The sequence below is a fragment of the Aptenodytes forsteri genome, unplaced genomic scaffold, assembly GCF_000699145.1.
Source record: "Aptenodytes forsteri isolate BGI_AS27 unplaced genomic scaffold, ASM69914v1 Scaffold265, whole genome shotgun sequence".
NCBI classification, from domain to species: Eukaryota; Metazoa; Chordata; class Aves; order Sphenisciformes; family Spheniscidae; genus Aptenodytes; species Aptenodytes forsteri.
The window spans coordinates 579,982-587,562 of record NW_008796175.1 but is presented as its reverse complement, the minus strand read 5'-3'; positions in this window follow the sequence as shown (position 1 = coordinate 587,562).

Genomic DNA, 7,581 nt, shown 5'->3' with positions numbered 1-7,581 from the left:
AATACTTCCTCCTGCAGGTCTCGTAGTTGCTAGTAGTTCATTAACAGTCTTACAGCCACAAATTACATAGTATTACAGTTAAGTTATTATATATAGAAATCATAATCTTATAAGAAATTTTAAAAAGTTCTGAAAATGTATGCAGTGAAAACTGGTAAAGTATTTTTTTTGTTTCTTGACAAGTGCAATCAGCTCATAGAGTTTTAACATGTTTAAAAATGAACTGGAATTCTTGTTTTTAAACAGACTATCGGACTTCAGCCTTCAGGATACATTCAGAAAATTACTATGTTTTTACTGAGTATTAATCAAATGTAGGGTGTTTCTGATTTTGGAAACCTGTCTCAGGATAAGCAACAGACATAAACATGCTTCAGAGATATTCAAATTAATGATAAACAGAATGATCAAGTTAGAAAAAACATAATTTGAAATGGCTAGGCTTAGAAGCATATTAATTAGCCAAGTTGATATTTTCCAGTTCATCCAGCTCATTTACAAAGAAAGTTCAGAATCTCTAAAAGCAGGTTTTAGGGCTCCCTTTACAAGGATTCAGCTTTGGTTTTTCTATCACACATTTAATAACGTTTGCATCCACTGGCCACATGTTGAAAATCAGAAATCGCGCTGGTCTCCTTCCTCTTCCACCCATCTATCGCTGCAGCTTGTTTCTAGGTTATTTTGTTATTTTAAAAGCCCTGTGTTAACTCCAGTTAAATGTGAAAACTATTGTGTGCATGCGAGTAGGAGTCAGTATTCTTCTGTCCTTGTTGTTAGTGCCTGATGCTTCAGAGAGCACAAACCCCACATCACTGACGATTGTGCAATAATGTGCCCTTGAGAGAGATTATGCCCCATCCCAGACATTATTAAAGGTACATATGTGCCATCACTATTTAACCAGCACTGACATACGCAAAGATATTACAGAGCTGCTTGACAAACTCGCCGGTGACGAGCTTTTTGGTTTGGGGCATGCACAAAGCCTGGCTTGGCACAGTCCCAGTGCTCTTCTCACTGCCTCGCCAGCAAGGCTCAGTACTTTAGGTGGATGAAAAAATTATTGAGAGGATGTATACGAGTGTGCCCACATGCCATGTGCTGTGGGTAGACTGCTCATCTGCAGTGTGGGAGATGGAGACTACTGCCATGTGTGGCAGTAACTAGAATTATCTCAGATCCGTGGGAAGTTCTCTCCTTTATCATTAGGTTATTGTTTCTTTCACTTTCTCCTTCTCGGGCTACTTTATTTTGCCTGAATAATTACTTCTGGGATCAGAGGCAGACTGAGGTTGCAGGCCTTGTTATGATGCTGGTAGAGCAGGGAAAAGATGAGAGGAAAAAATGTGGATGAAGAAGAAGTCAGAAATACAGATGCGAAGGAGTAGAGACATAAGATGCAGTAGAGAATCTGCGACAAGTTTGTCAGGTCACTTTAAGTGTGATTTGAGGTGTAAAAAAATTCTGTTCCTGTAACTAACGTTTGGTCCTCTGATTTTTTACCTACCTTGGAAACCACTGCAAGTTACCTAAAAATATTGGCTAGTCTTCTGTTACATAAAATATGTCCTCCTTGGAGCACGAAACCTGAGACTGGAGTCTGCAGATACGGAATGCTCCTGAATGACTCTGTCGTGGTTTTGGTTGCTGTGGTGATTATCCATCTGTTTGAATACTTTATACAGGAGATTCTCAACTCGTTTGTCACGGAGATTTCTTAAGTTGTGGGAAACACAGCATTATGCCCGATTCCTGTAATTTTCACACCTGATGGTTAGCAAAAAATTCCACTTCATCTGCCATGGCATGAAGACTTTGTGTAGGATTTAGATACAGAGGGCACGGGACTCCGGTTCTGTGTTCGCCGCTAGCCCAGTATGCCTGTAACATTGGCACATACGTTACAGTGGTGCAGCTGGAGAGGCTGACTGCAAACACTTTATGAGGGGGCCTCCTTTAATGAATTGTCAGTCTGAAGCAGTTACACAAAATAAATTGTATTTTTACAAAGTCTGATAGGAAAAGAACTAGCGTGCAGACAGGAGAGAGCTAAACATTTTATGTATCTGAGTCTTACCTATAGCTCTTAATGCATTCAATTCTTAATAGTGGGTATTCTTAACGTGGTATTTTGTTTTGCTTGACAGTTGCCTTCTCATGGCACAACATGGCAGATCCTCTTTGACTTTGAAGTAACTCAGGAAATGGAGTGACGTATCTGCATTTCCATTCACGCCCATGTTGTGTTGTTTTTGTCTTGTCTTCCTGTAGAAAATGATTTTTCTTTCTAATTAATACTAATTCATAAAGAAGTCTTCATAAAAGATCTTTTATTTAATTTTAAAAGACTATCAAAAGAAACAAAATACTGCATTCAAGCTACCACCATAAAGTGGCATACATGTTCTGACTTACAGTAGAAGCAAGGATTGCTCAACCTAAACTGTCCAAGCTGTTCTTGTAACTTTAATTCACCAGTAAAAGGTTGTTTGGGGTTTTTTTACTTGCTTATGTGGCAGCTTTTCAAATTTCCACCCCCCAGTGGCAGCATGCTGTATTCCTATTTCGTGTCACTAGGGACTTAAACATACTAGCATGTATTTTTTTGTGTCAGAGATTAGACTGTTTTTATGACTAATAATGTGGACCTTGGGAGCCACATATCTAAGCACCGTTGGGGAAATATCTAGACCTCTGTTAAAGTGTAATCCCTTTCAGGGCATGCCTATACAGGAGAGTAAAGACAGCTCGAAGCGCTCTCTGCCCATGCTCCACACTGTCTGGAGGCAAGCCAGTTCCACCTTAGAAGTCCTTTAGCTCAGCTCTCTGCCCGTGCTAATGGGTCCCTGAGATGTGCCTGTGGACACGGTGAGCACAGCATGCCAGAGAGCCGTATTTGCTGCAGAACAGATAAAATGATTTTGGTGAAACACAGCCTAAAGCCTAGCTGTCTTTAAGATACTAAATGTAAACAAAGGCAGGTTTCATGCACGCTCTTTCTTGAGAGCAAGGCCAGCGTAAGATCTAAGCGATCACTCAAGTCCCTCTCAGGTCTTGTACTGAATGAATTTTGCCCAAAGTATGCTTGTATTACACTTCAGACAGGTATCAGGGTTCCCTTCCTTGTACTTTGTGTCTTATGGTTCTTCATGTGGGAGCTCCTGACATACGCTTTGCTCCATGAAGCTGTATGAAAGAAGCCGTAATTGAGTCTTAGGCACCGCGGTATTTATAATCACTTAGAAACCTCAGAGAGACCAAACATTTAGAGTTTTATAGACAGTCATCATCTTTATGAAGTGTAGGATCTATTTCTGCCTTGTCTGTAGGACCCTGCTGAGAATCTCCATCGTCCTGCTCATTGGAAAGCTGCAAACCCAGCATGGGCTCTGCTTCTTTCAAGGATGTGCGCATACATCTCTTATAAATAAGCAGTTACGGTTGTTTCATTAGACCTCTAATAACATCTCTATTTCATTTTCCTTCCAAAGATGTTTACTTCAGTGTTGACACGTATTTATAATGTCATCTCAAAAGAGGCTATCCTGTCAGATTTACAGCTATTATAAAATATAATGCTATCTGCATACAAATGGACAGTAGGAGCCTTACAGACATTTCCCCTATTATTACTGCCTAAGGAAGCAATAAAAATTTAACATTTACTATTGGGAAACACCTGCAGAGATTAAATTAAAACTAGATTATATGCTTATCAGTTAAATGTTACAAAAGCAAATTCTTTGGAGATTAACATAAAAATCATTGTTGCCAAAATCTTATTAAAAGCTTCACTTAATACAATCCATTTTGCACCTCCGCTGCTCAAGCGTTCTATGTGTGCAACTTATTAAGTCTTTGTGCAGCTGTACAGAGGAGAGGCAGGGCAGCTTCACTGACGGCTTTGCTATCGTCCTAGCAAATGCCTACACTGATATTTAGATTTGTCTTTAAAAGCTGACCACAAGTACCATTTGTCCTTCTCTTTCTGGTCCTGGCCCCTCTCTGAAGGGCTCTCCACATTGCATGCTCTGTTTCTTGAGCATGGCGCCAAGGCGTGCTCCAGGCTCCGTCATGGAAGTTCTGCTCGGAATCACTCTGGAAACCACTCGTCCTTCCTGCTGAACTCGTTCCTTATTATGGTCAGCAGGACAAAGACAAGGGATTTAAAAAAGGCTAGAAGTGGAGAACAAGAAACTGTTATTGCTGCTAAGCGGATGGTCTCGTGCTTAGTTCGTGCAGCCTTTGGTACATTGCAAACACACTGCAGAAAAGAGAGATCTGGGAGGCGAGCAGGCCGGAGTTGATCTCTGACTTGGAAATTCAAAAAGGTTCTGGATTTGAGCTTTGCTGCCACCAACGACTGAGAAGTTTACAGTGCGGATAATCTACGTGCACTGACTTGAAGAGGACACTCTCAGCATAGATCCTACCTGTACTCGATTTGCACACACAGTGGTGAGAATTTATTCTCCATCTGGTATTACGATGACGCCTTTGACTCAAGGCATTAGAAGCAACCTGCCTTGGGCATACTCTGAACTGTCTACGGGAGGGTACAACTCAGCAACAGCCACATCCTGAATTACTTATACGAAGGCCCAGGCCAGAAAAAACTTTGATTGTGGAGATCCTACGGAGTTTGGTGGATCTGGAGAGTGTGACACTAACAAGAGACTGAGATCATTGATGAGATGACTGTAAAATAACTCCAGTCATGTAGTTTACCAAAGGCTAAATTCAGAGGCAGATTAGGGAGTATCAGGCCATGGTTCCACAAACATTTATTGTGAAGACAAATTCGATGTAGGGACCTCCTGGCCGTTTTTTCCAGCCCCATGCCATCTCCTCTGTTGCGTAGGCACAGACCGCAACATTCAGTTAAGTGAATTAGGGGCATGGGGGGAATCCAACTTAAAAAACCCCAACAACTTAGGTTTACAAAAATAGACAAAATAGCGCATAGACCAATGGGGTGGGGGGTGCAGAGCCAAAGCGTAGCCGAAGATTAGGGGAGTAGAAATAGCTGGAGCTTGCTTTGCAGGGCAGAAAAAATGTCTGTGCAACCATGGCCCAACATTTTAAGTAATAAGAGTTTGCTGGCCCAGTTGATTTCCACTGAAATAGGTTAGGGAGTGTTCAAACAAGTATATCCAGATCGGAGGGGTGGTAACCTATTGCAGGGCAATGCTCACCAGCCTCTGGGGAGACTGGGGGAGGACTCTGCTGTCAACACAGCTGGATTCAGGAGGAGATACGTGTCCACAGACAGACTCCCAGCACTGTCGCAGCCTAAACCAGTCTTGCCGTATGCCTCCCTCTCCAGAGCAGCGTGTCTCCTCACACTGCTGCAGCGTGCAGTTTGCCTTCCCATGTGCCTGCAGGGGCGAGTTGTACATTAGCATTTTTATAACAAGCTTTCCTTTGAGGGGAGGTAATGGACATATCTGGTAACTTCAGCAGAAGTCATGGGCGCATCCAAATACTGGGTGTGAGCCTGCATGCTGTCATTTTATTTGGACAAATTACAGTATTTAACTTGGAAAGGCCTGCTTATGTCTCTTGCTCGACTTTCAGGCTCTGAGCAGTGTGAATTACTGACATGGGGATTCAAGATTTAATTTTTCAAAAATGACACACATTTTTGTATGTACATACCTATATCCAAGATGTAGAAACTACTTAACTGTAGTCTGAATTTTCCATAGTCGTTATGCTAAGTAATTCACTTCTGCTGCCACTAGAGGTATAACATTCACTTGAGCAAATACCAAAGGAAACATTTAGTTGGAAGCCTTGCCCATATTAATATTTCATTTTTCAAATAATGTTTTTGATCTGGGTTTTTTTGGAGGCCTCAGCCTACTTTGCCTATTCCTGTTGGGCAGTCTTTCTTTTATTGAACTACAGCTGACTACTCATGAGATGAAATGCCACTTTGTGATTAAAGGGTACAGAATTGAGTGCTCATTTAAGCTGCATAAAAAGCTAAATTACAGTATCAGTCATTGTGTCAATCATCTGTGACTGCCTCATGTGCAAGCTTGTACCAAGACATTTGTAAGTCTCATTTCACATCGCTTGTTGTTCTGGTGCAAATTTACATTTATTCTGAAATGCAAACATAACAAAATTTATTTTCAATTAATTTCCTTTTTTTTGGTGTGATGACCAACTCTCACTCAGCTATAACCTCCATTTTGAAACTCGGGAAAACATCACTGGGGACAAGGATAGCAATGAAGCTCCCATGTGTCTGCTGAGACTGGCAGGAGAATCGCTGCGTAACCTGGGGTTTAACTGCAGACCTACGCAGTCTGAGTGCAGCGGAATGGCTCAGCTCAGTGGTGGTGGGTTTTTTGGAGGGGGAGGCGGAGGTTGGCTAAATTACGCCTAGCTGCAACCCGGTTGGAGCATAATCTCTGTCTGTTTGAAGTTTGTAACCTTTCTTTCAAAATTTTCTGACATGCTCAGAGCAAGGCTCTGCCAGCTCAGCGCTGCCTGTGCAGAGGAGCCAGGGAGCGGTGGGTTGCTGTGGGAACTGCCCGCTGTGCCATCGCAACGCTGCGGCCGTCGCAAGCTCTCCCGCTGCAATCGGCACGGCCTGCTTCAGCTTCCCACTGCATTTCCACATGCTGCTTTTCACCTCCTCCTCAGCTCTGCCCGATGAGCGCAGCCCAGCAAGACGCCAGCGTGCCAGCTCAGGAGCGAGCGTGGGGAAAGCGAGGTGACGCGAGCTCTAGCCTGAGCTGCAAATCTCTTTGTGGAGAGCGAGCCCCAAAGCAGCTTTCCTGCCATGTCCTCCTTGCAGGACTGCTCCCACCTCGCTCCAAAGAGAAATGGGAAAAAAACAGGAAATTCCGTGATGAACGCTGGAGGAGAGATCTCTTTCGCTGGTTTCGTGACGTTTAGTTTGTTATTTGGAGTAAAATTGCAGCATTCAGAAAATAAAGGCATGATGGATAGATTGAAATGTCTGTTTTAATTTAGAATCCATTGCACTGCAGTATGGTGTACACCATATTTATAGGCACTATGCTACATGTCGCAGTAAAATTATTTTGAAGGGAAAATACTGAAACAAGACATCAGATGCTCTCAGAATTTTTGCTTTTCCCCTAAAATGAAATTTTGACAAAATTATTGATTTCTGGAATCATTTAATTACAGTAAAAGTGGGCTTTTGATAGGAAAGGTGTTTCCAGCATAAGTGAAGCATAGATCCTCATAAAACTTCTGGCCTAGTGCAGCCTTTGGGTTGCTCCTTTCCCCAGTACAACGTGACCAGCACAGTTCAGTACAGGCAACATAGATATTGCACTCGCTGTGTTCTTGGTGGGTCTTATATTTTAGTTTTTTCGTGCTTTTTGTAGTAATACTGGTAAATTCACTGGAGTCTTACTACACTCACAAGAAATTTTTGACTAGGAGAAACAGTGTACAACTGGGATACTTTGGATTATATTAGGATAAAAGTCGATAAAGTAATACCACTGAAATTATAGCAATGTGAGATAAAAATCGGATCCACTGAATTTACTGAAAACAACAGCACTGCTGTCTGACCTTACTCCTGCCCTA